General features: G+C 43.6%; 1 long non-coding RNA gene across 1 annotated transcript in view; it reads left to right on the top strand.

Moving 5' to 3' along the window:
- The window catches only part of LOC309373196, an 81,552-nt gene extending 72,850 nt beyond the window's left edge, over positions 1-8,702 (top strand). Inside the window, exon 4 of the long non-coding RNA XR_014169824.1 lies at positions 7,996-8,702. This is a non-coding gene — a long non-coding RNA (uncharacterized lncRNA). The remainder of the gene's footprint in view (positions 1-7,995) is intronic.
- The last annotated feature ends 240 nt before the right edge of the window (positions 8,703-8,942 follow it).

Raw genomic sequence — 8,942 nt, forward strand, 5'->3', positions numbered from 1 at the left:
TTTTACATGCCTTCATTTTCAACACAGGTCTTTTTGTTTACATGATGGTCCTTGGCAAATACTCACCATCCCGCAAATTATTATGGTTTCCACAGAAGGCCAGCTCCACAGAGGGTCAAAGGCTCACCATCCCTCTAATTATGTTTGCCTCCACAGTGGGTGAACTCCTTAACTGTGCAAGCCAAAGTAGTGTGATGGGCAGGATAAATTGGCCAAAGTCAATATGACTTGTGATACAGGATGCATTATGAAGCATCATATAAACCTTGCTTTTGGTAGAGATGACTATTACAAACGTGGTAGCTGGGTTATTATTGCCGTAATTAAAAGCAGATGAAAGGAGACTTGTGTCAGAATTATATGAATGTATTTGGTTAAACAGCATTTGCTGGATCCCTTGATCCAAATGCAGGGCAAGCACACTTTCCAGTAAGAAAGAGCCCCAGCAAAAACCTTCTTTAAAAAATAATAATCACAAAACATGCAGCAAATTGAAGTGTGGGAATTTAGGCTGTTAAACCTTTTAAATATCCTGAGTCGATTACAGCACTTCATGCATTAACTAGAGATGGAAATTTACCCCTCAACTTTCAAAGTTTGTTTCTCCTGCCACTGTTAACTCTATAAACTAGAATTGTGCACAAGAAGACTCTCAAAATTCTCCATCCTATTTGTGGGAAGAGAAACTGGTGAGACATTAATTGAATTTCCTCAGGACAGTTTGGAGAAAAATAAGATAAGATAAACTTTATTCTCATTAGCCAACGGCCATAGCAACACAAAGAAAGCATTATATACGATTAAAAAGACAACAATGGGTAAAAAGGACAATCAAATGATCAAGTGTGCGGTGAAATTCTTAACCAGTATCTTAACCAGGGACGTGGGTGGCGCTGTGGGTTAAATCACAGAGCCTAGGACTTGCTGATCAGAAGGTCGGTGGTTCGAATACCTGTGACAGGGTGAGCTCCCGTTGCCTGGTCCCAGCTCCTGCCAACCTAGCAGTTCGAAAGCACTTCAAAGTGCAAGTAGATAAAAAGGTACTGCTCCGGTAGGAAGATAAACGGCGTTTCCGTGCACTGCTCTGGTTCGCCAGAAGTGGCTTCGTCATGCTGGCCACATGACCCGGAAGCTGTACGCTGTCTCCCTTGGCCAACAAAGTGAGATGAGCGCCACAACCCCAGAGTCGGTCACGACTGGACCTAATGGTCAGGGGTCCCTTTACCTTTACCTGTGGGTGGGTCGTATATAAGCAGTGGCAGGAGCAGAGCTTCTCACTCGTCCACCTGCTCCTGTCAAATGGCAAGAGCAGCAATTGTGTTGGCAGCCTAGCCACCATTTTGTGTCTTTCACAATGTCCCTGACCTAACAGCATTCCAGGGAACTGTGGGAAGAAAATGGCATCCACCATAAAAAAGAAGACGTTTGTGAGTATTTGTGAAAATTCTGCAACATAGCCTTCTGTTTCAAGAGGATAGAGAAAAAGAATAATATTTGACTTTCCCCCCAGATAAAATGTATACTGGGAAATTTCATCTCATTCTGAAAGCACTCATATATACACCTTATATTCCTAAATGGAAAAGAGGTTTATCTGTCTTACTTTTGCAATCTACTAAGGGCAAAACAATTGATGGCTTAGAGTAGGCCTGTTGGTGAAACATTTCCCACCATCTAACATTTACAGTGGTATAGCACCATATTGATAAAAAAGCCACAGTTCCATAATGCAATGGTAAAGTAAAGGGACCCCTGATCGTTAGGTCCAGTCACGGAAACTCTGGGGTTGGGGTGCTCATCTCACTTTATTGGCTGAGGGAGCTGGTGTACAGCTTCCGGGTCATGTAGCCAGCATGACTAAGCTGCCTCTGACAAACCAGAGCAGTGCACAGAAATGCTGTTTACCTTCCCGCCGGAGCGGTACCTTTTTATCTACTTGCATTTTGACGTGCTTTCAAACTGCTAGGTTGGCAGGAGCAGGGACCGAGCAACGGGAGCTCACCCTGTTGCGGGGATTCGAACCGCCGACCTTCTGATCGGCAAGCCCTAGGCTCAGTGGTTTAGACCACAGCGCCACCCGCGTCCCAATGCAATGGTATTACAGTGTAAAAGGGATGTTCGGAATCAGAAATGCTAGCACTATAACTAGGAGAACCAACTCAGTATATCCCACATCTGAATGCAGCTTTGGACTGGGCAGTCATTTAAGGAGAGGACCGCTTCAAAGAGAGGACTGTGCTTTGTGAAGTAGAACATGTGACCACCATACATAAAAAGCTATACAATGTCATTACTAAAAATGTCAGATTTGACCTCAGCATGGTGCCCCTTTGGTGTAGGCCAAAGTCAATGGGATAGAGAGCTAACCATTCCAGTGAACAAGATAGACGTATCTGTTGGCCAAATCATTTTTTAAGTGACTTAAAATAGTCCAGGGGGTATCGTGGGCCAGCCTGTGAGTAATTCTAACCTACGTGGTGACAGGCAGTGTGGATTTTCACATGCTAATTTACCAGTTCATTTAAAAAAAGAAAACCTTGAAAGACTTAGTATATATATCCATGTCTGGCTCCCAAGAAACTGTAATACTGACAAGTTATGTGGATTTTCACATGCTTACTTACCCCCTCAAAACTGAATATGTCTACCATAGGGGCCTTTGTATCACGTTACCTACAGAATGGTCCTCTTATAACACTCAATAAGTGGTCTCACGTGTCTGTCATAACCCTAGCTATGTTTGCCAAGCTGAAAAGGAACAGAAAGGCAAAACAGAAGCTGCCCTTTCCAACCCAGATTAAACATATAGCTTCTCTGGAGAAAACAGTTCTCTTTGCCTGAGAGAGCTCTCAGTGATACCATAGGCATGATCTAATAATAATGGAACTCTGCATCTGTCCGGCTCCTTTTAAAATGAAGAATTCCAAGGCACTATTACATCGTAAGGCAATAGCCAATAAGAGTTAACTGCCTATTATCACTTGTCACATTGAAGCCTAAAATGTTATTTCACAATTATGATAACCATGGCTAGGTGCAGAAGGCTTTACTCATTGTCAACAGAATGGCCCAACAGGAATGACATTACATCATGACATTCTTCATGAAAAAAAAGAAAAGATGGCTTTGACTGCAGAGGGAAGATTTTGGCCTTTCACTATTTAAAAGTTTTTTGGTTTTTTTTTAAATGTCTCTTTGTCATCCTATGCTACCTGCAGGGTGTAACCTTCCCAAACACTAATGGGCATTACATTCCAAAGTTCGTAGAGAGATTCCCAGTTATCAAGCAATGTCCCCAACTGCTCAGCTGCCTATTCATAGCAATCAAGGCAGTCAAAACTCATAATGTGTTTTTTAAAGCGTGTTCTTTATGGAGAGCACGTGTTGTGGTGGGGGCCGCCAGGACACTCCAAAGTTGTGGGGCGGGCTAATTGATCGTTGGCCACTGATGCGATTGGGCTTCCCTCGTTGTTGGAAAGACGTTAATGTTGCCATTTGTTGATTGACAGCCAGAAATGCTAAAACTCCTTGCAGGAGGCTAGGGCTTCCTCTTTTCGCCCGTGCATCGGATTGCCCGGCCCCCCTCCCTAGAATTAGGGTTGTTCGCTTTGACCTTGCTATGCCTGTCATGGGGTCGTCTGCTCTTGGGGCAGGGGCCTGGTAGGAATTTTGTCCATCTGGCTGATTGGCTGGGGCCATTTGGTTTTTGCCTACTGCGTAGCAAATCGTCACAACTTGTAAGGTTGCAGTTGCGGTTGCGGTTGAGGGGCATGGATTGGCTGTGCCTGTCCCTCTAATGCTGCTGCTGCAAGGGATTCCATTAAAGGAATCAGGGGCTAACTATTGCTTGTCCACCCTGTCAAGGCGGCTCGGGCCACTGCAAGAGCTCCTGGCTGCATTTGGAGTGGGCTGAGGGCAGGTTCCCTGCACCGTCGCTGCCCCCAAGTGTATTCACCTTTTCTGACTTTCGCAGGCGTGCGGAATGTCAGTCTGTCCCCCACGGTGGGGGCAGATAGTTGCAACCAAGGCCTAAGCAACCACTCACATGTTTGTATTTTAATAAAGTTGTGGCCAAAATTATGCCAAATACCTTAAACAAAAATTCTGTGTGATGTGTAAGTTATTGGGGTGGCCCTGGGGACCTCGGCATGCAACTATCCTGAAAGCATGCTGTCACGTTTATTTAGTGGACTACACAGAGGCACCTGAAATAAACAGTTTTGCCTTGGCAATCTTAGCAGAGCTGGACATATATGAGGGTTTTCTGCATCATCTTCTGGGAGTTTTAGCACTTACAGCAATGTTGCAGAAGCCTGAGATTGATGACACCCTAGAGCAATTTTACCTGGGATGTGGTTTTGGAAACAAGAACAGGATTGTGGGCTAGTTTCTGCAATTTCAAGTGGTAGTAGATAACCAGCTGCAATGTATCCTGAGTAAATGTTATTGTGGCAGCCCCTAAGAGCAGAGTTTACTTGAGAAAGGTTGATCAAAATTGCAGTTCCTTTAATAAAACACAGCAGCCGCAGTTAAATCCATATCTTTTGTCTGCTGTTTTCATTCCAGATGTGACGACAAGCGTAAAATGAGATGTTCTGAACATTTTAAAATCGAGGGTGGGGGCAGGAGTCTGGATTTCCATTATAGATGAAATAAATGCCCCCCAATATTTTTTTTATAAAAAAATAAATTAAGTAGTGCCTGTAGCATGCTTCCCTAGTTATTATGTGTTTCCACATTCTTTCCAAGCAGTTTTGGGTGGCACGAACTCTGTCCCACTCCATTTGCCATAATAATTGCCAGCTTAGGCATCTTCAAACTCAGCACTTCAAGGCTTAACAGTTCTGGAAATGGAATTCACAGCACGGCATTGCCTCAGTGTTCCAGACCTGCACCAGCCTTCCCCACCTTGCAGAAACAGCCGTCTTTGCATTCAGGCCTTGGGAAAATGAGTAGCCTGGACAATCTGCTTGTGCAGACAGGGAAAGTTAGAGTATGAGCATAGGAGTGGTTTAATAATGAGATCTTAAACCCTGATCTTTCAGATACTTGCTCGGAAGCTTAAATATATTAGTCTTGACTTATAAGACCCTAAACAGCTTGAAGCTAAGCTACGTGAAAGACCTATTCCTTATTTACAGACTGCCCAGGTCACTCTACTGCAGGGGAGACTCTCACACTGAACATATGTTGCTCTGGCTCAGAGCTTGGAAAGTTCATTCCAAAAAGCAAGTAGTTCTAGTTCAATGTCCAGAAAGGGGACTAAATCCAATTCACATTCACATTCAGTTCACAGTTCCATTCAAGTTCATCCAAATGATCCCTGGCAAAAAACAAAACCACCCCCCCCCCCCCGTGCATTTCCGATATTGCAAGCTGCTGTGCTGATTGTATAAAATAGATTTAAGATTAAGTAAACATCAAGATACATCCACAGTGGAATGTGAATTGTTTAATTTACCATATTTTTCGCTCTATAAGACGTACCTAGTTTTTGGAGGCGGAAAATAAGAAAAAAATTATTATGAATCTCAGAAGCCAGAACAGCAAGAGGGATCGCAGCTCTTGCTGTTCTGGCTTCTGGGATAGCTGCGCAGCCTGCATTCGCTCCATAAGACGCACACACATTTCCCCTTACTTTTTGGGAGGGAAAAAGTGAGTCTTATAGAGCAAAAAATACGGTATTTCCCCCAGCAGTTAAGATCCTTAATTGTAAAGGCCCAAAGAGTTTAAAGAGTAATGTAGGAGGGTGAAACCGATGGTAAACTGGAAATAATTCTAACCCAAAACCAACCTAATTCACATCCTTTTCACCCAGCAATTATGGGAACTACTTTCAGGTACAGTTCTGAGATTTTCGAAGTAATTCAAGGAAGTAATTCAAGCTGGATTTTGCTAGGGTGGTATACAACTAAGCCTTACTCAGAGCAGGCCCACTGAAATGAATAAACATGGCAAAGTTAGGTCTATTACCCAGTAATTTGAATGGGTCTACTCGGAATGAAACTTAGTTGAGGACCACCCGTTCATTCTGAGCATTGAGTTGGCTGTGGTGCAGAGGAGAAGCTCCTCAGTACAGTGGTTCCTCTGGATACAATTGGGAACCATTCCGGAGCCCTGTTCGCATCCTGAAGTAAACACAACCCACATCTGCGTGGGTCGCGATTCGCCACTTCCACACATGCGTGTGATGTCATTTTGACCGTCTGCGCATGCGCGAGTGGCAAAACCCGGAAGTAACACATTCTGTTACTTCCGGGTTGCCACGGAGCGCAACCCCAAAGCACTCAATCTGAAGCAACTTCAACCTGAGGTATGACTGTAATGGCACCTACCTATCCTGCAGATTGCTCTTCCAGCAGACACCAGGCAGACACAGAAGCTGAATGGCTCCTGCAAGAAATTAAAAACCTACTTGTTTACCCATCATTTTTGCCCGTCTGGTATTGAGTTCCTATTGCTCTCTTTTGGTTTTAATTATCAAAATTTATTTATTATATTGCATTGCTGTATATTTCATATGTAAACTGCTTGCTTCGTTGTAGAAGTGAAAAGCGGGGTTTGCATATTCTAAGTAAATAAAACATTCATTTCACTGAATGTGTTTGAAGCTTTCTTTGAACTTTAAAACAAGATGACTAAGAAATAGGAGGAGGGATAGGACAGAGGTCTCTAAAATTATGCATGGTGTGATTAAAGGGGATAGACAGACACTTTTCTCCTGCTCCTGTAATACTGAAACTCAGAAGCCCTACTCAGGCATTCAGTCTCCTTGCATGTCAACAGGCGAAGCAGGGCACACTGCCAGGCCACCCCCAGCACATCATCTCTACATGCTTTAGAGCCCTGAATGAATTTGTGTGCAAAGATCTTGTGACGGACAGCAGAGCCAGACTAGAATCTGGTGATGCAGTTCCCCTGGAGCCTCTCGCTGATTGGCTAGCCACAGCAGGGGGAGGGAGCAGAACTTTGGGAGGGAGAATAAAAGGAGCATTTTCTGAGGGAGGTAGTTAAGGTTTGGTTTTGAGATAGGACTAAGGTTCAGGTTAAGACATAGGGTTTGAATGGAGTTGGGAGATAGGGAGTGAGATAGGGAGAACTGGTTCTGAGTTAAGTTAAACATACACACTGAGGAAACTATCCATAGTGAGAGGACAGCGCCTCGCAGCTTGGATAGGAAGACTGTGTCAAGGGCCTGGAAAAGGTATACAGACAGGAGTGTTCTGGGAGGGCTGAGTCTAAGCTGGGAGAGGTCGATCCTGTGGAAATTCAGGCTACCTGGGTCTCGGGATAGCCAGGAATGGAGAAGACTCCCAACCCAGTACCAAGGCATGAGGTGATCCTTTATATCATTTAGAATACCTCAAGTGTGGGATTGTTAAGAGAGTGGGTAAGCAAGGAGAAGTGCCCCTTGCTCATGAACCAAAGTTTTAAGCTGTGAAGGAAACTGTATGGTATTGAAAGTATTTAACTGTAATATCCAAGTAACAGAAACTGAGCTGAGCATTTTGCCATCTATTCTAGAAACCTGAACGTCTACCACCTGAAGTGTAACACCTGATTTTGAGTAATTAGAGTTTAAGAAGAGCTGTGCCTATAGTGCTGTGTTAAAGCCTGAGACGACTTAGTTAGTTAAAGTAAACAAGTTTTACCTGAAAGAATGCATTTCCTGATCCACTTTGTTTCATAAACCTCTTTTGTCTAATAACACTTTTCTTATTTGTTTGATCAACTCCTGCCTGAGACTCTAATCACTAAGTTTGCCCTCACACAAGTCCGTCCCCCCCACAACAGCCTGTGGTAAATTGTAGAAATTTGTGTAATTAGTTGCACAGTGAGGTGGGTGCACTATATTTAATAGGGGGCAGTAGCAGGAGTGGATCTGCCACATTATTAATTGGTAGTATTAAGTGGTGGGTTAACTACACTTCTCTACTCCTGGAGGCTCCCCACATGATTTAAAACCCTAATTGCACTTGATTCTAATTTCCACAGGGGGCCTCTATGACAGATATGATCGCTATCTTCAAATACTTCAAGGGCTGTCACATGGAAGATGGAGCAAGCTTGTTTTCTCCTGCTCTGGAGGGTAAGACTCGAACCAATTGCTTCAAGTTACAGGAAAGGAGACTCCGACTCAAACATCAGGAAGAATTTGAGTGTGTTTGCTTGGCTGAAATGTCCCATTGCATCTCTTGTTTGTCTGCATGGAGGATAGACAGAGAGGTTTGAATAGAAGCTACCCTCAAGTACAAAAGATAAATAAACAAATAAAATTGTTGCTTCATCTACAAGGTGTGACTGGAAAGTTCGGTGAATGGTCACAGCGAGAAATATTCGAACATACAATCGGCAACGGAAACCCATGAAATGCTCACAATTGTGTACAGAGATGAAGCTGTAACTCAAAAGACAGTATATGAGTGGTTTAAGCATTTCTGTGAAGGGTGGCAAACCATCGAAGATGACCCTTGGTCTGGCAGACTGTTGATGAGCAGAATGGTGGCAAATGTCGACAGAGTTTGTGAGTTATTGATGTTGGATTGGAGTTTGTCTGTCCGAATGATGGTGTAAGAATTGCATATTTTACATGAAATCATTACTGAGGTTACTGAGTTGTCCCACCCACCATATTCTCCTGATCTAGCCCCACCTGATTTCTTTCTTTTTCCAAAACTGAAATCTGCACCAAAAGGGCACAATTTCCCAACATTTCACACGTCCAAGTTGCTGTGACGAGTGAACTGAAATCAGTACGAAAAGAGGACTTCTCCAGAAGTTTCCAACAGTTCTACGAACCTTGTCAATGGTGCATGGTATCAGAGGGAGCCTACTTTGAAGGTCTGTAAGGTATGTTCGAATATTTCTCGCTATCCGATTTCTGTGACCATTCACCAAACTTTCCAGTCAAACCTTGTATTTTGCTTCTGGGTCTGCCTACC

Source organism: Podarcis melisellensis (genome assembly GCF_964234715.1).
Source record: "Podarcis melisellensis genome assembly, chromosome: 1".
NCBI classification, from domain to species: Eukaryota; Metazoa; Chordata; class Lepidosauria; order Squamata; family Lacertidae; genus Podarcis; species Podarcis melisellensis.